The sequence below is a fragment of the Myotis myotis genome, unplaced genomic scaffold, assembly GCF_014108235.1.
Source record: "Myotis myotis isolate mMyoMyo1 unplaced genomic scaffold, mMyoMyo1.p scaffold_m19_p_10, whole genome shotgun sequence".
Classification (NCBI taxonomy): domain Eukaryota; kingdom Metazoa; phylum Chordata; class Mammalia; order Chiroptera; family Vespertilionidae; genus Myotis; species Myotis myotis.
Genome location: NW_023416314.1, coordinates 32,766,616 through 32,793,558, shown reverse-complemented (window position 1 = coordinate 32,793,558; position 26,943 = coordinate 32,766,616). Strand labels below are relative to the sequence as shown.

The 26,943-nt window shown below is 36.5% G+C and overlaps 1 pseudogene; it reads right to left on the bottom strand.

Moving 5' to 3' along the window:
- LOC118664172 overlaps positions 1-26,943 on the bottom strand; it is a 125,911-nt pseudogene that overhangs the window by 34,142 nt on the left and 64,826 nt on the right.

Genomic DNA, 26,943 nt, shown 5'->3' with positions numbered 1-26,943 from the left:
AACTTTCATTGTATGTATTTATTTACCTCTGAAGCTACATTTTAATCAACTTGATAATAGAGCCCATGCATGCTTTCGTAGATGCCCAAGAAATGCCTGTGCATAAAGTAGAAGATGGAGGCATGGAGGAGAGGCATAGCAATATTTTCTAAGTGCTCAATGAAAAAAAGCAGAACATTTTTAGATAGAAAATTTGTCAAAGGAGTAGGATATAATTAAGTGAGGAAGACCCTATGCTTGCAGTATGGATGTTAAATAATTATAGCAAAATACCTTAGAGCCCTAGCTGATTTGGCTTAGTGGATAGGCAGGGGTGGGCAAACTTTTTGACTCGAGGGCCACAATGGGTTCTTAAACTGGACCGGAGGGCCGGAACAAAAGCATGGATGGAGTGTTTGTGTGAACTAATATAAATTCAAAGTAAACATCATTACATAAAAGGGTACGGTCTTTTTTTTTTTTAGTTTTATTCACTTCAAACGGGCCAGATTCGGCCCGCGGGCCATAGTTTGCCCATGGCTGGAGAGCGTTGGCCTGCAGACAGAAGTGTCCTAGGTTCAGTTCCGGTTAAGGGCACATACTGGGTTGCAACTTGAACCCCAGTAGGTGGGGGGGGGGGCATGCAGGAGGCAGTTAATCAATGATTCTCTCTCATCATTGATGCTTCTATCTCCCTCTTCCTTCCTCTCTGAAATCAATAAAAATATATTTTAAAAAAGAAAAAATAAATAAATAATGACTTAGAATCGTTTTTCTCTTACTACAGAGAAGTGAAAATTAAATGAAGAAATCTGTGGCACATGTAAAAAGATAAGATAAATATAGGACACTAAATGGCATCAAGGCAAGGACAACAATCTTATGGAAAGTTTGATAAGACTTTCACAGTTTTTATAGTACACAGGAGGGAAACTTGCAGCAGACTCCACTCCATGCTTTTTGCTGGTTTTGGCAGTTTGAAGAGACCTAGCTAACTTGTGTGGGCATATAATTACTTCAGGCAAGAGCTCAGTTGCCATGTATGCATTGCTGTTGGGAATACAAAGGTTACGGTCTTTTCAAAAACTGTTATTTATTGGAAGCCCCCAACTGCACATGCCATTTAACCTCACAATTCCACCTCTGGGACTCTGTCCTTAGATACCAATACAATATAGGTTTTATGTGCAGAGATGTTCATAATGTCATTTACAGCAATAAAATAGAATTCCCTTAAAGGCAGTCATATAGGAAAGATCACATAGTAACTAAATTTTGTTTCCAGAGAGTTTGTAATGGTGTGGGGAAATGCACGTTATTGTTTTAGTGAAAACAGGTGAATTTAAATATTTGCAATAATAATTTTATTTTATTTATTTGTATGATAAAACTATATTTTATTTTTTAAATTATTTATTGTTGAAAGTATCACATATGTCTCATTTTCCCTCATTGACCTCTCCCAGCCCACACCCACCCCCTAGCACTGGCCCTCACCCTCCTTTGTCTGTTTCCATTGGTTATGCTTATATTTAAAAATTGGGTAAGTCAACTGTATGAAATATACTTAGAGTCCTATATTTAAAATTTTAATTCCTTAGGACAGATAGCTAGGGTGGGGGATGCTGGGCAGGTTGTAACCCCACTGCTATGAGCTAGAGCTCGTTACTCACAGGCAGGCAGGCAGGCAGGCAGGCAGGCAGGCAGGGAGACCCAGCTCTGTTTGTGTCTAAGAGCTCATGGAAGGCCTAAGCACTCTTTTAAAGGGCTTCAAACTGATTAAATAAGGTCCACCCCAACTAGTATCCCTTTTGATTAACTTAAAGTGTATTGATTAAGGGCTTTAATTATATCTGCAGATCCCTTCACAGCAGTGGTAGTTAGTGTTTGATTGAATCGCTGGAGGAGGTGTGTGTTTGCTACAAAAGGGTTTCTGCCTACTTTCATCTCCCAGCTCTCTTGAGAGACAGCCCTGCAGCCACGTCCAACTGGCAACATCCTAGAAAAGGAATTCTGGGGCTGTGGTTCAGAACAGCCAAGCTGATGCATCAACAAGCCATCCCATTTCTTTTATAAACAGAAGAAGAAAAATAAACTGATTAAAATATTGCCTCGCTGGTATGGCTCAGTGGTTCAGCGTCAACCTATGAACCAGGATTCCTGGTCAGGGCACCTGTCCTGGTTGCAGGCTTGATCCACAGTGCAGGGTGTGCAGGAGGTAGCCAATCTATGTTTCTCTCTCATCATTGATGCTTCTATCTCTCTCCCCCCTTTCTATCTGAAATCAATAAAAATATATTTTTTAAAATCATAATATCTTTCATCATAATAGAAATAAAAGGAAAGATACTATTTCTTGTGACCTACTATGTGAAAGTTACATGACTTATACAATGTCATGTGTCTAATATTATAAAATATTTATAATTCTTTTGCTTTACTCATCAATTTGAATGTAAGTTATACAAGAAAGGAAGTTGGTCTGTCTTTTTCAATACTGTATTTCCTGAAGAGGATCTGGCACTTAAATACTTGCAAAATAAATAAATAAGAAAACCAAAAAACAAATAAATGTTCACCTTAAGGCTACAAAATAAATATGATCACCATTTCACAAATAAGAACATAAACATTTAAGCAAATAAGTGGTAGAAACAGGTTGCAAATCCCTAATTTGGTTCCAAAGTCTGAGTTCTTTGTATAATACTTTTCCACCCACTAAATATATTAGTTTACAAAGGCCCTTTGTGAATCCTAAGATGTCATTCAGATTAAGGAAATGTCATTACTCATTGTGTTGTCTCAGATAAGGAGAGGGGAAGGAGGAAGGGAAGCATGAGTGGGCACACTCGCCTCCATGGAGGAAGGCTGTAAAGCAGAGACCATGAGCTGTAGCAGGTGAGGTCAGTGGAAAGCCATTTTGTCTGGAAAGAGCCCTCATGGAGTGAGACAGCCTTTAAGACAACCAAGGTCAAAATGAAAATCAAACACATTATCCCTGCTTACATCCCAGCTACTGGAGTGTGAGCAAAGGAGTCGAGATTAAGTGATGGATGTCCCACTTAAATGACACTTTGCAAAGCCTTCCGCGTGTACTGGCAGAAGAGTCAGAGGAGAATAAACAACTTTCTTTAAGTTCCAAGAGCAGGACAGGGGAGACAGACAGAATGTCGCAGTCCTGGTCCGATTGATTTGTCAGCCGCTGATGCTAAAGAGCAGTCTCCAGAAGGAAGAGAAGGTTCACAAATGCACAGACTGAAGGAAGTTTGAGTTGCCTATAATGACATCCAGAGTACTTTATTTCTTTTATTTATTTGTAAAGAAAATCCATTACCCATTATACAGAACTGTAACAAAATGACATAAAAAAAGGTGAAAAAATGGTCATTATATATATATATATATATATATATATATATATATATATATATATATATATATATATTCTACTACTTCTACATTTTTTTTCAAGTTTTTACTTTCAATGTTTAGTAGAAATAAGTTTCAGGCTTAAATTAGGCTGTGGCAAACACACTTGCAAATCATTTATTGAAGCTTCCAATTAATAAAACCAAATAGATTAAAAGGCAAAATATAGTGAGAAATTATTTGAAAATTACAAATATTTCTTACTTGCTCATCCTATACTTTCTGTAAAGTGTGTTTTCCTTATGCATACATTTTACTGACTATAAAGTTTGGAGAAATGTAAGGAGTAGGGAAGAGCGACAGCAATATTTCAACAACAACAAAAAAGTATATGGTGATTTTTGAACAATGTGAAACTAAAGTAGTTACATCATACATCTAGGTGCAACTAGAATTCAAATTATGGGGGGAAATGCACATTAAAAATAATCCTCATCAAGAATGCATCCGGTGTAGACAGTGATTCATACATGCCTATAAGAATTAGACTTCCATTATGAAAAAGGTGAATCCCTTGGTAGGGAATGGGTGAAGTAACTACAATAACAAGGGAAAGATAGTTGCTTGAAATATAATTTTTTCTGGGTTATATTTCTCAATTAATTTATTTATGTCTTCAAATATTTTAATATTTATTGAGGATCTATTATGAACCTGCTACTATCCTAGGAATTTCTGATTTATTGGTTAGAAAACTAAGGTTTCTGGCTTACAGTATTGAGAGACTGGAGAATTTAGGCAAATAAGGAATCTCAATTTCACACAAATAACTGATGAGTTAATGTTGTGGACCACAGGAGAGACACCTCAACTCTTCTCAAGCTCCCATTTGACCCAGTGATCCCACTTCTAGGAATATATCCCAAGAAACTAGAAACACCAATCAGAAAGGATATATGCATGCCTATGTTCATAGCAGCACAATTCACCATAGCTAAGATATGGAAACAGCCTAACTGCCCATCAGCAGATGAGTGGATTAAAAAACTGTGGTATATCTACACAATGGAATATTATGCTGTGGTAAAAAAGAAGGAATTCTTACCATTTGCAATAGCATGGATGGAACTGGAGAGCATTATGCTAAGTGAAATGAGCCAGTCAGAGAAAGATAAATATCACATGATCTCACTCATTTATGAAATATAATGAACAACATAAACTGATGAACAAAAACAGATCCAAAGACAGAGAAGCATTGATTAGACCATCAAACCTCAGAGGGAAGGTAGGGGAGGATGGGGGTAAGGGGGAGAGATCAACCAAAGGACTTGTATGCATGCATATAAGCCTAACCAATGGACACAGACACCAGGGGGTGGGGGTGAGGGCATGAGTTGGGGGGGAGCACAATGGTGCAATAAGTACACATATGTAACACCTTAATCAATAAAGAAAAAAAAGAAACAAACAAAAAAGATTCTATATGTTTTTTAGAAGAGGTGATGCCTAAGATGAGCCTTGAACAAAAGAGCAGGAGTGAGCAAGATAAAGATGGTAGAGGCAGAGATGGCAAAAAGAAAAAATAAATACAAAGACACAGATAAGAGAGATCATGGCTGAGGGTGGAAAATTAAAATAGTTTACTGCATGAGTTCTTCAGAATATGTGGTTTATATGTACAATGGAATGCTACTCAGCTATAAGAAAGGATGAAATACTGCCATTTGTGACAATATAGATGGATCTGGAGAATATCTTGCTAAGCTAAATAAATCAGGCAGAAAAAGTCAAGAACAATATGATTTCAATCATATATAGGATATATAACTGAAATAAAACAAACAAACTCATAGACACAGACAACAGTATAGTGGTTACCAGAGGGAAATGGAGATTGGGTGCGGGGGGGGCAGGGGAGGGGTGGGTTGAAGAGAGAGAAAGAGAGTAATGAGGGTCAAATATATTGTAACAGAAGGAGATTTGACTTTGGATGGTGAACACACAATGCAATTTACAGATAATGTACTATGGAACTGCCTACTTGAAACATATATAATCTTATTAACCAATATCACTGCAACAAATTTAATAAATTTTAAAAATTAAATAGTTTACTGTGATTAGAGCATGAAATAATGATAAAATTGGTTTTAGGTGAGGCTGAAGAGATAAGCAGGGACTAGGTTATGAAGAAATTCATAATTCAAGATGTTTCTTTTTTTTTTCCAGAGTATTCAGAGGTCATTGAATTCTTTTAATCAGAGGAATTGTGTCTCTCCATTCCAGGTGTTGTGGTTTCTCACTGTCAGGTAATGAGGTCAGATTTCATAAGGACATGGGAGGCTTTGCTAAATAAACTCATTTCTCTCCCTAACTCTGAGACCTTCACAGAGCTGGCATGAACTCTGATTCACCACTTGGGGAAGGCCACTGTAATGACAGCCATGAAACTTTCAGAACATATTCCCACATTAAGAGCACACAAATACAGATCTATTACCAACCTGCAAAAGAAAATTACAGTCATACATCAGTGCTCTAAAAATTCAGTGAAGCTGGTTGCAATACCTTTACCCACTTGGCTTTGAAATTCTAGTCCAACATACTCCACAATTTTTAACTGTGAACTAACATTGAACAAAACTATCAGGACACTTGTCTATATTTATAGTGTATTAAGGGCCAAACAGTAAATAACAGTTCTTTGGCATCTTTGTGTACTAACTCCTTGGGAAAAGTAACTAGAGTGCAAGTCCACCTGCTTCTTCTTCTCTGTTTTGGCTTCATGATTCAAGAAACCAACAAAAGTCTCAGTAGATTCCAGAATTTTTTTCTCTTATTCTATAATATAACAATTGCAGATGATACAAACATCAGAAAAGTCACAGTGAAGGAGGAAATATTTGAAAACAAATATCTGGCAAGGCAGGTTAAAATAATGTATTTTAAGAATGGGAAACAACCCCTAAAAGGGGTAGGGATAAATGACTAAAAGAGAGTATGTCTTCTGGGTGCTGGTAATTTCTACTTCAACTTGGGTGCTTGTTATATGGCTTTGTTTTCTTTTTGAAAATTGAGTAGTTCATATGTAATTTGTGCTTTGGGGGTTTGTTTCTTTAATTTTGTCAGAAATGTGCTAATGAAAGTGAATTAAAATATATTTTAAACAGAAAATTGCTGTGTGAGTGGCTGGTGTATAGTAGATATTTGAAAATTATTTTTGGATTAAAAAGTATATAATTAATCATAACTACCTAATAAATAAATCCTCTCCAAAATTCCAAAGATATACCCTGGAAGTTATACCTATTTTCCTGAGGGTTGCACTCAAGTTACTCTTGCCAAAGAATTAGTACACAAAGATGCCAAAGAACTGTTTATTTTTGGTTCTACAACTGTCTCGGATGTTATATTTTTAAGTTGAGACTGGCAGTGATTGATTTTATACAGTTGCTGGATTTACTCTTCAAAATCAACAACCAATTGTGAACACCAATTAATGGACTAAAGATTTTTCTACCTGAAACCTCAATTCTATTTGATTCTAATGGCACATTTTAAAGGTGTTATTTATCCTTTTAGGATGAGAAAATAGAGGCTAGTTGCACTTAAGTAACACTATTAACTTCAGGTTCCCAATTCCATTAACAATAGTCTTGTTTCTACTTCAAAAAATGGCAGTCAGAGTAGAAGATTCCTGTTTGTCTACTCTAGTTGTTTCTATGTCAATCTGTTTTTCCAGTGCCCCAAAGACAGGCCCATGGCCTCTTACAGTGTGTGAACATGGCATGTGTTGGCGGATGGCATCTAAGGAAACTGACTCAAATTTCCAGAAGAGTGTGAGACTTTTCTGGGGTTCAGAAATGGAACTATGAGGTTCTATTGAAAACAACCCAGCATTGATATTAATTGCCCTTTTATTTTGTAAAAATCTGACTCTATAGAATGACTAAGAAGACTATGACCTGACCTCAATTTTTTTTCTTCCATTCTTAAATTTCCCATGAAACACCTTTAGAGTATTTGTATGTCCACTTATTCACTTCTAAGAGACTGGTTGACTTGTAGCTATAGGGTTTGTGTAAGCAGTGAACACAGTGAATTAGAAAAAGCATAGATCTAGAAGAAAAGTATAAGTAAAGAAACATTCTTTAAGGAGTTTTTACCGTGTGTCAGGTAATTTAAATATATGATCTTATTCTCAAAATGTGCTGTATATCTCTACCTTCCATTCTGGCAACTAATCTGAGTCAAATGTCTCACCCATTCATGAAATTAAGCCATTTATACCAAGTCAAACCATTTCAGAAAGATTCTTCTGTTACTTCACCTGAAAAGTGAAATCTTCCCCAATTAACAACTTTCTTCACTTCATTTTTCTTACCTATCCCTTCCCAGTAAATAGCTTTAGCTTGGAAAGACCCAATGACTAACACACAATTCTGGCTTGTATGCAAAGACTATTCTGTTTTCCTTTATTCTAACAACTCTCCATCTCTTCTTCCTAAATAAGAGCCATCTCTATTCTTCCTCCTCAAATCTGGGTCACGGATTGTCTTGCCTGGATTTACTTTTTCTGCTTATTATACTTTATTATTACCTTGTTTTGATTAGTAGGACCATGAAAAAGATTTTATCTTTCAGGAAATAGGCGATGCAATTTACAATCATACCTGCTTAGTCCAACTCTTGTTGTGACTTCTATCTGTTAATAGTGATTCTGATGGGTCCTTCTAGTTCTTGCTAGAGTCTTTACCCTTTTTAGGCTTATTAACAGTTCTCTATATTCATCCCTTCTATCTAACCAGTTATATCAAGAACACACATGTTTATGTTTAATAAAACTATACTTAAAAATGACAACTGAACAATAATGAACCTTGACAAAAACAACAAACTAAATCCAACAAGTCACACTTTACATGTACAGCAATTGAATATGGTAAAGATAAGAAAACTGAATAAAGTCACACAATTACAAGTGGGAGACTCAGAATTCAAAAACTTATCTGTAGAGAACCCAAATCCTGGGTTTTTATATCTATCACTTTATTAACACATATGCCCTAACAATGTATGTGGACTTGGCCTTCTTACTAGTTCTACTGGGCTTCAATTTCCTTGTTTTTAAAATGAACATCTTAACATTTATTTTACATATTTTTTATAATTTTGAAAACTAAAGTTGTAGATGTTTTATAATGGCACAATAGATAATATCAATATCTAAATATTATCTACTATTTGAACTACCTTCTTAACTTATGTTAAAATTTCACTATATGATTTAATTATTGTATTTTGCCAGTCCTGCCCCCCCCCCGTATTCTATAAACTGAAATGATAGAGAAATTCCTATGGATAAACATTTAAGACATATTAAAAAGATATTTAACTGAAATTATAGTCCCTAGGGATTTTATAATTCTTTTCCTAAAGGATTTTTCATTAGTCTATCATGTTAAAAGATAAATGGATGGCTGATTAGTTGATGTGCTTTTCTCTTAAAAACTTCTTTAAAAATTATAGCCTGAAAAAAAATCAATGCCTTGAATCATTGTTAGTTATATATAATATCAAGCAATAGGTAGCCAGAGTAATTGAAGAAATTATGCATAGCTTTCAGTGTCTTTCGGTAAGCCATGTTGAATGTCTAAAGGTTGAAACAGGCTAAGTCTAAGATGATCAGCAGTGGGCCATTATAAATAAAAGAAATTTTACTTTCTCTTTATTGTAATCAGTATTCCTTGTAACTCATGCTTGGCAGAATAATTCATTATATGCTAATATCCTATTGAAGTCAAAGAGCACACAAGTACAGGAACTAAATATGAGACAACTATTTTAAAATGGCATTTGTATTTATTACTTTAAAAAAGTTAAGATTACTCTCAAACTCAGTTTTAAGAGTCACTTGAAGAATACTATGTTGTAAAACAAAAATAAGTATGCATGTAGAGTCGTCTCTGCCCCTGATTCTTACTAATATTTGGTCTTCGACTGCAGTTCCTGACATAGAGTTCCTAAAACTATTATAATTTCTGAGTAACAGGAGTGTCTGACACAGAGGTCCTAAATCCCTGGGGATTCCCTGAATGATAGAAGCATCTATTTTTCTAATGTGTTGATTATTATAGGCATGTTCTTGCATAGTGGAAGTAGATGACCTCTTATAGTATTTTCTATTTTACTCTCTTTCCTCTTACCCTCTTTATATGGAGATTAAACAATATACTTCAAATAACATATGGGTCAAAAAAGAAATACTGGTATCAACTGAACTTAAAAAAAAATTTGAACCAAATAAAAATGAAAACACAACTTTTCAATATGTGTGGTATGCTACTAAAGCAGTGCTTAGAAATGAATTCATAGCATTGAATGACTATACCGAGAAGAAAAAAGATATAACATCAATAACATTACTTCCCAGCTTAGGAAACTAGAAAAGCAAAGTAAATTAAATTCAAAGGAAACGGAAGAAAGGAAATTATAAGATTTAGAGCAGAAAGAAATGAGGTTAAAAATAAAATATCAATAAGAATAATGTCTACATGATTTGGTAAATAATCATACTAGAACTAAAATACTAATCATATAAGTTAGCAGAAATGACAAATTGTCATGAGAAGTTTAAAAATATTGATTAATTTTATACTTTAATAAATTAAAAAAGCATGTTAAATATTAAAGGTAACTATTTGTTTTTAAAGTAGGTTATATAATTTCAAATTTGATAGAAGTAAACTTCCTAATAACAACATCAATAATAATAATATTATAATAATAATAAACTTAACTAAAGCAAAACAAAGGTGTGTGTTGGGGTGCGAGGGGGAGTCAAGAGAATACAAACAAAAAAAATAGGTAGCACAAATAACATCAAATAAAATCTAGAAACATTTATCAAAATATAACGTTAATCACAATGAATGTAAATATAACAAACTCATTAATAAAGAGGCAAATATATTCTAATGTATATTTTCAAATACAACTCTTATATTTAAAAGAAACACACCTAAAAACATGAAGACACATAAATTTGAATTTAAAAAAACCTTAAAAAATAATAAAAAATAAATGATATAATTATATTTATACTGGACAAAATAAAGTTCAATACAGGAAGAAAGAATATGAATATATATATATATATATATATATATATATATATATATATATATTCATATATATATATATGAGTTTGAATTTATATAACATGTAACAATGCAAATGTAAATGGACTAATAACATAACTTCAAATTATATATATTAAATTGAGGAAAAAGTAGGTAAACTGAGTAAATCAACCATCATAGTGGAACAATAAAGTATACCTCAGAACCTGATAGATTAATCATTTAAAAAAATAAATTTGTTGTTAAATAAATAATCAAAAAGTTTGATCTACCAGAATTATACAGGGGGAAAAAAAACACACAACTAAAAAAGAACACATATTTTTTCAAATATACACAGGACATTTATAAAAAAAATTCTGGTGCACAAATTTCTCCATCAAATCTAGAAACAAATCTAGAATTTTGTTTCTAGAGACATTGTGCGGTATTGCTTAGTTTTTCACTTTGCTTATCCACCTTGAGTCCTTCCTTCACAAACACTTCCTTAGCCGGTCGTCAATTCCATAAAGCTCTTTTCTCCTTAGAGATTCTTTTTGTCCACTTCCTTTCAAACAGCTTCTATCCTGCTTTCATGTAGATGGTGATGACCCCAATGACAATAATAATTACTACTATAAAAATCACTATCATTTTCATTTAAAATTTTCCATTTTAAAACAATGAAAGTATGTCCCACAATCTATTTAACTCTGGAGGCATAATATAAATAGACGTAACATTTGTCACCCAGGAATTCAGAGTAAAGTTGTGCCTCTGTGATGTTTACTGGCTAATTTTATCTACACAAAAGATCTTTTAAAGTAGGCATTATGCCCATACCTCATTTTTTAAAAATAGGGGGGAGGAGGGGGGAAAGGCGCAGAAAATTAGGTCACTTACCCAGGTTCACAAAGGGAAAGGGGCAAGAGCCATAATTCAAATTCCCTTTTCTCATATTAATATAAAAATAAATAAATAAATAAGCAAGCTTGTGTTTTATCTCTTTACTATGCTTTTCCTTCTATAGGATGTCCCAAAATAACATATATACAAACTTTGAATAATTAAAAAAGGCAGTGTTTATTAAAATACATTTCATTTTAAAAAATCGAGCTATCAGTTGTTAAAATTTCTATACATTTTTGGGACACCCTGTATATGTCAGGCAGTATTCTAGATTGTTTAATTGACCTAGAGCTTGAAGTAAAATAATACAGCTGGAAAATAAAGAGGGAAAAGGACATTCCAGACAGTACAGAAAATCTTACAGAAAGATATGAAGTTATAGCCCCAGGAAAACATTAATTATTCACAGTGATTGAAATAAAGGGCCCTATTGGACTTTTCACAGAGGAAGCAAGGGATACATTACAGGTGTAGTTTTTAATGCTAAACTGAAAAATATATTGAATGTTTTTAAGCAGGAGAGAAGCATATATTAATTTATATTTAGGAAAAACCTCCTATCCTGTCTATTAATAATATCACTGGAAACAATATTTAGTAGTTTTGTCTTTGAATTTAAAGCAAAACAAAATTTTATGCCCTTATCAATTGGTACAGTACTGTTAGCATCAGTAAATTTCCCAGTGGGGAAATAAATGTTAATAAAACTTGACTTCTGCCTTCCAGCAAAACCTGGTTTGATATTTAAAAAACTTGTCATGTTCTAAAACTGAAATTATTTTTATCAATATGTGTTTGCTTTGGAATTTCATCATCGGTTGACATTCTTGACTTTAAGCAGACATGTCTTATTAGTATGACCCGTAGCACTATTTTATGGTTACTTCTAGTGCCACTATAAATTTATAGAGCTTTGGTGCCTGCAGCATGGATTCCATCTTCAGAAGAGCAAGTTGAAGACAATGGATGACTTCTCTGGGGTTACACAAAGTATTTTCTGTGTTAGGAGGGATATTAATAAGTTCTAAATAAATTTACCAAAGAATATCTCAATGCCTTTAATATGTTTATATTCCTCATATATCAAGGAAGGGTTGCCAAAACACATTGGCCAAGGGACACCTACTTTCCTCCTAAGCAACGTGGGGCCACACATGAAGAGAATTGTGTTGTAACAATAATAAAATCACAATGTGTTAGACTTTTATTCTGTTACTGACATTCTTGTAGCAGAATTATATAATTTTATACTAGAGGCCCAGTGCACAAATTGATGCACCAGTGGGGTCCCTCAGCCTTGCCTGTGGGATCAGGCTGAAACCAGCTCTCTGACATCCCCTGAGGGGTCCCAGATTGTGAGAGGGTACAGGCCAGGCTGAGGGACCCCACTCCTGCACGATCAGGGCCAAGGAGGGACTCAGGAGGATGGCCAGCCAAGGAGGGACTGCAGGAGGGCTCCAGGGCATGTCCATCCAAACTCACTCAGTCCCGATTAGCCGAGCCTCAGAAGCAAGCTAACCTACTAGTCAGAGCATCTGCTCCCTGGTGGTCAGTGCATGTCATAGTGACTGGCCGCCTGGTTGACTGTCTGCCCCCTGATGGTCAGTGCACATCATAGTGAGCAGTTGAGCGGCCTTAGCATATCATTAGCATATTACGCTTTGGTTGAACAGCTGACTGGACAACTGGACACATAGCATATTAGGCTTTTATTATATAGGATATTTTCATTGAGTATAACATTTAAAAATAATTCTAAATAGTAGGCATGTAACTAACAGTGATAAACTGAAAGTCAAATAAATTAAGTGCATATAGTTATTGGTTGAACTAGTATTTGGAATTTAATATGTATAACTATGGAATCTATATCCTTGTCACTATGCTTTAGAGAAAAAGATATAATACAAAACCTGGAAATAGAGTGGCAATTCAAGAAGGAAATAACACCAAGGGCTCAGGCCTAGAGAAAACCCAATAAGAACATAATGTCTACCTGTGAGAGTCTAACATATAGTTAGCTCCTACAAGGCAGGATGTCTGAATATAATACCTGAACAAGGCAGTTATTATTTTTCAATCACTTGGGCTATGTTTGAAGGCCAAAGTCCAATCTCTAAGAGGAAAAGAGAGAGAAATGGAAAAAATATCCTCAGAATCTTGGAAGTTAAGTGAAGAAGGCTGCAGCCTAGGAAGAAATTGGATTCTAGCAACCAGAATTTAAAAAATGAATGAAACCTGGTGAGCATTACTATCTGGAACCACAGTGATACTCAGGTATAAAGGGAGAATTGTTAAGAGGATAGAGTTCTCACTTTGATGACCTGGATTCAAAGATGGATCTGTAATTTAACAAGCTTTTAGTTCACCATCTTGAAACTCAATTTATGAATCATCATCATCATAATAATATTTTCCTATCTCCTGTATGGTTAAAAATAGAGATAAGTTTATATAAACATGTTGACTATAGGATCTGTCAATTAAAAGTGTATGAAAATAGCCATGACCAGTTTGGCTCAGTGGATAGAGCGTTGGCCCGCAGACTGAAGGGTCCCAGGTTCAATTCTGGTCAAGGTCATGTACCTTGGTTGCGGGCACATCCCCAGTGGGGGGTGTGCAGGAGGCAACAGATCGATGTTTCTCTCTCATTGATGTTTCTAACTCTCTATTCCTCTCCCTTCCTCTCTGCAAAAAAATCAATAAAATATATATTTTTTAAAAAGTATGAAAATGATAGCACTAGTGTTATCTTACCTAATAATAGACAAACATGCAAATTGACCATACCTTTGCTATACCTTAAGCCACTCCCACAAGCCAATCACAGCAACTATATGCAAATTAACCCAACCAAGATGGCGGCCGGCAGCCACGGAGCTGGAGAAAGTAGGAGGCTTGGTTGCCCCAATGATGGAAGAAGCCAAGCTTTCCGGCTGGCTTTTGCCTCCTATTAAGGCAACAAAGTTTCAATTATAGAAAGTAAATAAACCCCAGATACCTGCCTCCAGTCACCATGGCCATGGAGCTGGAGCGAATTAAAAAAAAAACACACCAAAAAGGAAAGGCTGGGAGCTTTGGTCACCGGGGGTCTTGGTCAGTCTGAAAACAGCCACCAGACCCTCACCCAGGCTGGCCAGGCACCCCAGTGGTGACCCCCACCCTGAAGGGGGCTTGACCAGCCTGCAAACAGCGATCAGCCCCTCACCCAGGCTGGCCAGGCACCCCAGTGGGGACCCCCACCCTGAAGGGGGTTTGGGCAGCCTGAAAATGACCCTTAGCCCCTCACCCAGGCTGGCCAGGCACCCCAGTGGGGACCCCCATCCTGAAGGGGGTTTGGGCAGCCTGAAAATGTCCCTTAGCCCCTCACTCAGGCTGGCCAGGCACCCTAGCGGGACTCCCACCCTGATCCAGGGCACGCTTCAGGGCAAACAAGTCGGCCCCTACCCATGCACCAGACCTCTATTCTTTATAATAAAAGGGTAATAAGCAAATTGACCCTAACAGCAGAATGAATGGGAATGACTGGTCACTATGACACACACTGACCACCAGGGGGCAGACGCTCAGTACAGGAACTGCCCCTGGTGGTCAGTGCACTCCCACAGTAGGAGCTCTGCTCAACCACAAGCCAGTCTGTTGGCTGCCAGCACAGCAGTGGTGGCGGGAGCCTCTCCTGCCTCTCAGCAGCACTAAGGATGTCTGACTGCAGCTTAGGTCTGCTCCCCTCAGGCAAATGGACATCCTCTGATGGCTGCTAGGCTGCCAGAGGGATATCTGACTGCCAGCTAAGGCCTGATCCCCCAGGGAGCGGGCCTAAGCCAGCAGGTGGACATCCTCCAAGGGGTCCCAGACTTCAAGAGGGCATAGGCCGGGCTGAGGGATTTTTTTGCACCGGGCCTCTAGTGTTATATAATTACTAGAGGTCTGGTGCACAGATTCATGCACATTGAAAGGAAATTAATTAGAAGGTGGCTGGCGGGGAAGGACTGGGTGAGACCAGCCGGACATGCCCTGGAGCCAACCTCTCACAGTTCCTCCTTGCTGGCCACACTGGAGGTGGCACTAGGGCTCGAAGGGTGTCTGTGGAGTTAGCGGGGTCCCTCAGGCAGGTATGGTCCCTCAGCCTGGCCTACGGGGATCAGGCCAAAACCGCCAGTCCAATATGCCCTGAGGGGTCCCGGAGTGCAAGAGGTACTCTGCAAAGTTGCTGTCGCTTGGCAGCTCCTGCATTGAGTATCTTCCCCTTGGTGGTCAGTGTGCACCATACCTACCAGCCGATCGGCCAGTCACTTAGTCTTTTATATATATAGATATGCATTCATCTGACCAAAATTATTACAAAGAGCAAAATTTACTTAGTAGTAACACATTATTGTTTATGTTGGAATTGATCATCTTTCTTTTTAAAAAAATATATTTGTATTGATTTAAGGGAGGAATGGAGAGGAAGAGAGAAATGGAAACATCAAAAATGAGAGAGAATCATCTATCAGCTGCCTCTTGCATGCCCCATGTTGGAGATCAAGCCTGCAACATGAGTATGTGCCCTGACAGGGAATCAAACCCTGACCTCGTGGTTTATGGGTCGACGCTCAACCACTGCACACTGGCAGGGCTGATCATAATATACAATAAAACCCTAATATACAAATCAACCAAACAGCAGAACAACTGTCTTTATGATGTGCACTGACCATCAGAGGGCAGACGCTCAATGCAGGAGCTTCCCCGTGGTGGTCAGTGTGCTCCCAAAGGAGGCGCACCGCTCAACCAAAAGCCAGGCTCACAGCTGGCGAATGCAGTGGCAGTGGCAGGAGAGGGCCTAAGCCGTCAGGTGGGCATCCCCCAAGGAGTCCCAGACTGCGAGAGGGTTCAGGCAGGGCTGATAGACTCCACCCGCCCCCCCGCCCCAACAGTGCACAAATTTTGTGCCCTGGGCCTCTAGTCTTTATATATCCTATAAGAAATGTGTATTATATCATTATAGACTATAAAGAGATGACATTTATTAATCACAATTTGTACAGCTGATTTATTGTACTAGTACTTGCACATTAGAATTTTTAAAGTTATCTTCTGTCATATGTTTTATCTATATTTCCGCCTAACATTTTTGTTGAAATTTTGAAATGTTGAGAAGGGAATAGGTTCTAAATGCATTAATAGATATATAGTCCCATGTTGCACACTCTGTTCTGTTAGCACATATTTAGTTCTTTTAATGTTTCTGTATAGTAAAACTCACAGATTTTTAAGCACACACTTTCATTAGATTCAGCAGATGTATACATCTCTATCAGCATGTGGAACACTTCCTTCACCCTCTAAAGTTTCCCTGTACCAATTTCCAGGCAGATTCCCTCAGACACAATCATTGAATTGCATTTCTCTCACCATAGATTAGTTTTGCCTATTTGACAACAATATTTAAATGATTTATATATTATCTGCTTTTTCCTGTAAGATTTCTTTCACTCAGTATGTTGAGTTGGTTGCAACCATTTTTCTCTTCTTCCACTCATATGTGGGAATTCTGATTCTTCCACATCTTTATAAAAATTTAATACTTTTAGTCTTTTTTATGTAAGTATGTTTTCATGGTATCTCATGTGGTTTTAATTTTTATCTTTCTAATAATTAATGATGTTAAATAGTGTTCTATGCTTAATTGTCACTCATATATCTTTCTTTGTGAAGTGTCTTGTTCAAGTATTTTGCTTATTTTTTTTAATTTCAGGATGTTTTACATTGTAATATTGAGTTGTTGTTTCTTAGATATTTGTGATATAATTTGTTATATCTGTGATTTATGATTATTCTCTACTATATAGTTTTATCATGCTTTTCTACACAATTTTTAATTCTCTGCCTTTTAATTCTGGGATGTTAAGATAATTTGCATTTGATGTAATTTTTTACATGGTTCAATTTAAATCTAACATCTTAATATTTATTTTTATTTTTTTCCTGTTAATATTCTATTTCTCTCTCTCTCTCTCTCTCTCTCTCTCTCTCTCTCTCTCTATATATATATATATATATATATATATATATATATATATATATATTATCTACTGCCTTTGCCTACTCCTTTTTGCTATACTTTGGATTAACTAAATATGTTTTATAATATTTTTATCTCTTTTGTTTGCTTATTACCTATAATTATTTTAGTAATTGCTTTGGAGTTTACTTTATATATCTTTAACTTATCACAGTCTCCCTTCAACTACTATTATAACACTTTACATAAAGGAAGTGTTTATGTAACAGTGTGGTGATTGTGTGTGTGTGTAAAATAAAGAGAAAAAGAAATAGGAAATGTAAACCAGTAAGCTTCCTTCTTTTCTTTTTCTTTCCTTGAGACTTTTCACTTTTGTTGTAAAACATTTTACATATATATATATATATATATATATATATATATTTCATCATAGTGAATTAAAATGTCCTCAGTAAATATTATATAATGACTAGAGGCCTGGTGCATGAAATTCGTGCACAGGTATGGTCCCTAGGCTTGGCCTGTGATCAGGGCCATCTTCCCCAGCTGCCAGCAGCTGACCCCACCTCCCACCAACACCCACCCCCAGATCCCCATTTGCCATCAGGCGATCGGAGCCTGCTAGCCAGGGGTAGGGATCCAGAAGTTGGCCATTCCCAACTGTTTGCTGGCCCCGCCCCCACCACCTATTGCCCTCTATGTGTGGGCAATTGGCTGGGCAGGGGCCTTGGTCTGGCACTGCCCACGTCTGCCACCACCCATCCCCAGTTCCCCTTTCCCCATCAAGCGATCGGTCCTACAAGCTGGGGGCAGCTCCTGCATTGAGTGTCTTCCCCCTGGTGGTCAGTGTGCATCAATTGCCACCGGCCGTTCTGCCATTTGGTCAATTTGCATATTACCCTTTTATTATATAGAATCATTTGGACAGCATCTGGCCAACGAGAAAGCAAGATATCTTTTATGTTAAAGATGAGGCACTTAATGCTTCAGTGACTTAATAAAGACTCTGATTACTGGTGAATTACATCTTTCAAAAATAACATTAGCTCTTAAATACAAATATTTTCCAGATATCAGCTGACCATTACCCTAGAAATCAAACCCACAGCTAATGTGTATAACTGACACTATTTTTATATCACCTTTTAAAATGCATATGAACAAGCAAGGAATCCTCTAAAACCTGAGGCTATCTTCACTACGATGCCTGTTTATCATAATGACAGGATGTAAGGTATTTTAAGGAAAGAAATAAAGGATCGAAAAAAAGTCTGCAAACCATAACTTTCATGATAATAAATTAAGAAACCCTAACTGCCAGGCTATGAAACTCAATTGATGGGCAGTAGCCCTGAAACAAACAAACAAAAAAAATCACAAGTCTTAGAAACCAATAAAACTGCTGTGATAATAAATTTCTTCCCTTAAACGCAAGAAGTTGGATAATACTGTATTCAAAAGGCCAACTTTGTGAAAGTGATGGCTAAAGGATTGTTCCAATAAACACTGGGTGGAAAAACAACATATTTCCCTGTCATGCAAAAAAGAATTGCCAAACTGAACCTTTATCAAACGTGAATGTATAGGGTTCTTTCTATATAACCTAAAACTGTATTAGGCTCTACCTGAAGAGCTTATGTCTCTCTATAAATTAAAGAGGCAGAATTTCTATTGTAAGAATGATCACAAATACCTCTGCCTCTGTGTTTGAGGGGTGAGGTATTTGGGATGGCGACAAGGGAGTGGAGAAAACTATGACTCTCGGTACTACAATGTCAGATTGGCCTCTCTTGTTTGGAGGTCAGAGGTAGCTCATGTTAGATCAAATATAAAGATTTTGATTCTATATATTTTTGTATACTTTATGGAAAGTAAAAAGCACATAGCTGTTAATTTCCATGAACTAGGGCTACAACCCACAGATGATATATAATATTTACCTCACTACAGAATAATTGTTTATGTCCTTTCACTCAGTCCTCACTGACAGGCAGACTTGTCCTAATTTATATCTGATTGATTAGTGTTGACATCCATAAGTTTCACAAAACGGAATCGTAGACTTCTGCTCTGACTGAGATTAGATCTACCCTCCCACTTGAAAGAAGTAAAAAGTCAGAGAAAATATATGCATGAAAAGGGGGTATTATGGCAGTGGGCATCAGGCAATGAAAATCAGTGATCCCTGAGACAGAGGCAACAAACAAGTTGAGCCTCACAGTTGTCCCTGTTTACTGCCATGTGTGAAATTCCAGGTGACTGCTTAGAGCTGAGGGACCCAGGCAGAGCAAGAAAGGCCCCTTGAGTAGAAGACACAGTGCTGAGTCAGGAAGGTCCAAGTGGCTAGAGTTTGCAGGGCATAGTACCAGCCATAGGATTTGGGTGACCCACATGGGGCTTCCCTTAATCACTTAGAAAATACTAACCAGGTCATGTGCATTAGTGAAACATGCCCAAGTGAAAGTAAACAGCCATTATAAATAACTAGAAGGAAGAGAACCTAGCATTCACACAGACCAGGCTTAGTGCCAGCCATTAGCCAGATGGGAACACCAAATAGTTTATAGGGAACTGAGTAGAGTACTCAGAAAGGTCTTGTTTCACTGAAAAGGGATAATTAATCGTAGCCTAACAACTGCCCTTGTCCCACATAGCATCCATTAAGAGAAAGACCTGCAAGGATCAAACCATTTCCAAGTAGCATAACTGCATTTCCAGGGAGAAAATATATTTTAGGAACACAAAAAGTATCGGGCAATAAATAATGTAAAATCCACAAAGTCCAGCATCCAATAGAAATGTATTAGGCTTGCAAAGAAGCAGATAAATAAACCCACTAAAATCCAGCTCAGATCTTAGAAATTTTAGATCATAACATTAAAACAGTGACTTACTACTGTATTAGATATGGTTTCAAAGGTTGAGATAGATTTAATGTGTGAAAGCATGAAATATATAAAAGGTAGTGATGAAAACTACAATGCACCTGGAGAAAATGCCCACATTTCTGCATACATTCTTGATATTTATATGAATATTATCCATCTTATTTCCCAACTAGATTCATTAGGATTTTTGACATAATATTTCTTATTTGTTTGTTTGTTTGGTTGGTTGATTTTATCCTCTAATCATTGCAACATCTGGGTCGTCTTTTTGTCTGTTACTATAAACTGTTTCCTTTCCTTTCAGGATTGTGGGTCACATTTTATTATTTTTGTATAATTCTTAATTGAATGCTAGAGATATTTATAACAACTCAGTGAGATTGAAGCAAGTCAAATCTATCTTCAGAAAGTGCTATTAGCTTCTGACAGAGTTCTAAGCATGGGCTGAGTTGATATGTGGCAAGGTCCTCTTCTTTTGGGCTTCTTTCAGATTTAGCATGATTCGGTTTCAAAAGTAGGATCAACATTTTCTTATGACTGTTAGCCGAACTGTGAGAAATAGCTTTTACTTTCTGACAGGTAAGTAAGATATAATGCATGTTTTGGCAGAACAAACCCTGTACCCAGTTTTGAAAGCATGCTCTCCATAAGCAATGAAACTCTAACCTACTAAATTTCAGTTGCCTAATCCACAAACTAGATTTACTAATACCTCCATCATAGGGTGAGTATAAAGAACCAAGGAGGTAACAGCTTTACAGGGCTTAACAGAGTACCTGGCCCTTAAAATCTGTCAAGTGAAGAAGTAGAATTCTAAATCTAGGTTGTTAGATACCAGTGACACACTCTTACAGTGTTGGAGAAATACCGAGATGAACCATGGAGAAATACTCAGATGCTAAGCTACATGGGAGTTGCAGAATTTCATCATCAACCTCTTGAGGAAAATTCAAGACTACAAAGCTATTAAGTTTTATATTCAACTATTTAAATACAGACCTACTTTCATATGATTAATTTGAACATATTAATGGTGATAAAGAGCTTATGGAAGGCACACTGTTGTGATGGCCATGAGAAAGCCATTCCATTTGGCACAGCTTTCTGCATGAAGGGAATAAAGAAACTGGATCAGATGGACAACGCTATAGAACTTGCTGAAAGACACTTTACTAGTGAAAAAGAAAATAAATGACTAATTCCTTCAACTTTATGAGATTTTGACTTTTGATAAATTATTTAATAATTAAAGGGATTGTAAACACTTCAATCCCACTCTTAAAGAATTTACTAGCTGTAAACCTGGCTTTAAAAGTTGTTATATATATAATAGGGTAAGTCAAAATTAAATTTGTGAAATCAAACTTTCCTAGATGTCAATTCCTAGCTCAAATGCACACTTTCTACACATTAGACACGTGAGTTCATATCTCTAAGTCTCAATTTCCATATTTGTAGAATGAAAATAATGGCAATAATAACACCCAGGAGAATTGGGTAGTGCCATGATAAGTGAAATAATCCACATAAAATGTGATATAGAAGAATATCCACTGTGAATTCTTAATAAATGTTAGATTTTATTATCTAAGTAAAAAGTGCCATTTACCTGGTATAATTTGTGGTGGGATACCTATCTGGAAACTCTGTATATGTGTGTGTGTGTGTGTGTGTGTGTGTGTGTGTGTGTGTGTGTGTTATCAGCATAGAATTTGATTTAAAAGCTAGGTTTTGAGTATTAAATGTACATTATAAGAAATATTTCTAAACAGCTTTTTGTAAATGGGTCAACTTAATATTAAAGGATTAAATGTCTAATCTACATGGTAGTTTTCAAATGAATTAGCTGTGTATATTACTTTAGCATTGGATATAAACATAGCCATTGCCTAAATCTACATTTTTGTCAATGGTTATTTATCAAATATTATCATTATTGAAAACATGCATCCTTTTTACATAACTTACCTAACCTCATTTTTATATTCACATAACTTACTTAATCTTCTTTTTGTAGTCATCTAACTTATTTACCTAAGTTTCCAAGGCTCTAAAAGTGCTTAGTGATTGTGTAAGAGTAGAGTCCAATCATCCTGATTCTAATTTGGGGGCTACCCTAACAAAACAGAAACAAAGCTGACATTGTTATATTTCCACGGACTGAAAGAATTGCTTCACAGAGATCAAACTTATACTGTAAGTTAAGTTTTTTTAAAAAAATGGAAGCTATTATAAAATAATTATATAAAGGTTTCATGAACACATGGCCACATTCTTACTTTGCTAAGTAAAATGAGCATCCACTTGTGCTCTCTCCCTAGGAACACACACACACACACACACACACACACACACACATACACACACGTATAGGCGCTGGTGAGCACACAAGTACGTGTGTGTGTGTGTGTGTGTGTGTGTGTGTGTGTGTGTGTGTAATTACCCTTACTTTGGTATAGAAGAGTTACTAGCATACTATTATTTACTGTTAAATTGGATTTTATTGAGATTTGACTCATTAAACTAAAATATTTTTGGAATTTTGGGTGTGAAGTGAAACTCTAACACAAGTCATAATTATTCAAATATAATATAGCATGTTATGTTTTGATTTAACTCCCTAACCCAAAAGAAGTTAATTCCTTAAAACATCTTTTACTTATAATGAAAATTTTATTAGCTTTCCACATATAAGCTTAATACCTCTTTTTCTTCAGATATATTTGTTTAACTTTCAAAAATTATATTAATGAAATTTCTTTCTGTACAACTACAAAGTTTAAGTAGCCTCGTCCAGCCAAGATTACATAGGGCATGATCAATCTCTTAGCAAAAAAACATTCATGGTTAAAAGCTTGAAATTCTAATTTTTAAGGCAAAATGAGAATTTATTTTTATCTCAAACCAAATTATTGTTTGTTAGGAGAAATGTATTGCATTTCTGAAGCACCACAAGATAAAAATAATGCTGATATAGGCTGCATTTTCCTTTTTTGCAAGCCATTGTTTATTTAAGACTATTTTATTTTCGCTGTGCATATTTCTGGCTTTTTCTTCCCAAGCTGTTTGCTGTTTTATAGCAAATGAAAACATGTTTGCGGAAATTGCATATCAAACTGTTTATTGAGACTTAAATCTTCTGTGGCTGTTTTGTGTTTTATTCCAAACCTCTCAGTTGCCTGTCTCTTCTCTCTCTCTCTCTCTCTCTCTCTCTCTCTCTCTCTCTCTCTCTCTCTCTCTCTCTCTCTCTCCTCTCACTCACCAAAGAGCATTAGTATAATTAAAATCTTACATCTTATATACCCTTAGTCTGTCATTCATTCCAATAGTTTGGCTTGACACTGAGGTAAAGTGCAGCTATTTAATGTTGCTGAGTACATGAGTAAAGAAACAATAGTTGCATGCCCAGGGTCCAAGAACATTTCTATTTTACACATAACAAAAGAAGTTAATTTTTGCACATTATATTGGTTATAACATAGGTATGGCTACATATAGAGATTCAACAGTGGCTTAACCACAACAGTGTTATTGTTTTCTGAGGGTAAGTCCAAGTGTAAGCAGATTAGAACTAGGACTGCAGTGCCCCAGTGGTTCAGAAGTGGCTGTTTCCTGGTGGCTGCTATGCGTTTCTGAAATGCAGTCAACGGAGCTGGATAGAGGCAAAGGGAAGAAGGACCTTGACCCCACCAATGAAACAATAGCTCCAAAAGATGCACCGATCTCTCTTCTCTCTTGTATTGCTTTGACTGGAATTAGTTATAGTGGCTTAACTGGCTGTAAGGGAGTGATAAAAAAGTGATATCCCTATCAGGTGGTCACAAGCCTGCCTAAAACTCAGACTCCACTGCTGAAGAGGCGAGGACACAACCCTGGCTGGTGTGGCTCAGAGGGTTGGAGTGTCATCCCGTACACCAAAAAGCGGTGGGTTTGCTACCCCTGTCAAACCTGCAACTTACGTATGTGCCCTGACCTTCTGGTGCAAAGAGCCACTCCAAACTGAGCAACACCAGTCAGAGCCATTCAAATTTCTGGATGCAATGCAAAGGCCAGGTAAGTGGTGGGTTTATCATGAGAACATAGATGACCTGGCACTTTTTAAGATGTAAAACTACCTATTACATATTAGGACCTTGGCTCAGTGGTCCTGGAGATAGAAATGAATCTTAACAATATACATCCTCATAAGATGTACGTTCTTAGAGATCAGTGTCGATTTGATCGCTGTGTACTCACTGCCTGGCACAGTTTCTCACTGAATAGGTACTGACTATATACATCACTGAAAGCCACCACGAACTCCTCATTAGACTACACCTCATTTCATTCCCACAGCAAGTTAATGAGGGAGTAATGTAATTAGCTTTATCCATATTTTATACGTGAAGGAACTGACATTTGAAAAAAAAAATCCTTCTCAGATCATATAGCTGATAAATGGCAAAGCCTGATTTAGAGTCTATATTCTTAGAATGAAAAGATGAAAATGATACAGCCCAAAACATTATGGAGGCCCTCATGTTCTATCTGCAAGAAAGGGAGATAAATTGCCAAACACAGCACAGTTGGGTACAAATGGGCAAGTAAAGAATCATAGAAAAGATATCATTTGAAATGAATCTTAAAGAATCAGTAAAACTTTTTTCAGGTGACAGGAAGGAGAGAGAGTAATCATTCCAGGCAGGAAAAATTGCCATAGGGAAAGTTCAAAGGTATGAATGAACACAATGAGTTTTTTTGAACAATAAGCAGGTTATAAAACAAGTGATTAAAATGTAGGGGTGTGTGTGTGTGTGTGTGTGTGTGTGTGTGTGTGTGTGTGTGTGTGTGTGTTCTGGGGGTGTAGATGGGGTGGACATAAATACTAATGAGTCTTGCATTTAATTCTAAGTAATTTGGACTTTATCCTGTATACATTAAGGAAGTTTAACTATTTTTTAAAGGTAAAGGATGTGTTTAAATTTGTGTTTTAGAATTATCCCTTTGAAAGAGTATGGATGATAGAATGAGAGTGGTTAAGGATAAAGCCAGGGAACTACCACAATATGTAAAATTGCTTGTTTTGTGTGTTATTGCTAAATAAATAATAATTAAGTATGGAACCAATATAATTATTATTATTTTTATTTCCCATACAACTGATTTGATTAACACTTCTTCTGTCTCAACCTACCAGCTAAAGTTTACTGTTTGTAGGGTATCATAGAAACATGATTATATACAGATAAAGGTAATTCTAAAATAAGACTCAATAGGATACAAATAGCACCATAACAAAAGTTTAGAAATGTTGTATGATGAAACTGGCATTTAACATGTGTGGACATATGTTCACACATGTCTGCATATTGGTGTGAGATAGAGAGGTGTAAGATGAGTTCAGCAGAATGAGCAAAGGCATATGCCAGTCTGAGAAAAGGAGGGCTTATGCCACACTGCAGATTTGTAGCTAGTCTGTGGGGCTGCTGGGAAACCTGCCTGTGATTCCCTGTCACTTCACTGGGGGACATATGCCATATATCACCAAATATTTCAGCTGAAGTGGCAAGACACATGAAACAATGGCTCTCATGTTTTTTTTTTCTTAATTCAAATAGCAATTATTGTGAAAGAGCCATAGTGATTTGAAATGAAAAGGAGTTCAAAGTTGCATGAAGAGGGATGCAAAATGAAGGGGAATAGAAAACATCTTATGCTGCTCTGAGGTGACTATTATCTAGTACAAGAAGTGACTTTTTAAAAAATATATTTTTATTGCTTTCAGAAAGGAAGGGAGAGAGACAGAAACTTCAATGATGAGAGAGAATCACTGACCGGCCGCCTCCTGCATGTACCCCACTGGGGATCAAGTCTGCAACCCGGGCATGTGCCTTGACTGGGAATCAAACTGGGGCCTCCTGGTTCATTGCTCAACCACTGAGCCACACCAGTTGGGCAAGGAGTGACATTTTTAATCACATTCTTTTATTCAACAGATATTAAAAGGTTGCTGTGTATCAGGCATTGTGGATACAAACATAAATATTACAGAGCTCTGCACTCAAAATTCTGTAGTAAAACATACCCAGTATAATGATCCATGTAAAAGAAAACTATTGCAATATTGTGATTGTATCTCCAATAGATATAAGAAAGGAAAACCATGAGAACTTGGTAAAGAAAGTGATTAGTTGTGCTTTGGGAAAAGAAGAAATATAGTGGTTATGTTGTAGACACAAAAGTTGGTAATTTGAATATGCTAATTATGAAGCTTTAGGTCAAACAGCTATTCTTTAGATCTGGAGTTCAACTATAGACTCTAACCCTGTGCTATTTCATTATACCACTCTGCTTCCGATACCTGTAGTGTTTTGACTTATAGGATTCCACCTGAAAAGATATGAACCTTGGATAAGTAAAACACCAGAAGTACATGACTTCTAAGTTCTCCTACTCTGTGAAGAGCCTTCATGTAGGTGGAGTAGGTGCGGGACCAATGGTTGGAATTATACCTGGCTCCCTATGAGAAAATACTTTCTAATAGTCAGAGCTCTCATCAAATTGAAACATATTTTTCATATGAGAATAAGCATCCCTGCTACTAAAAATATTCAAAGATATGATGACTAGTGAGTCAAAGATGCAAATGTCTTCTAAACACCCTTCAAATTCTACAGGTATTAATTAT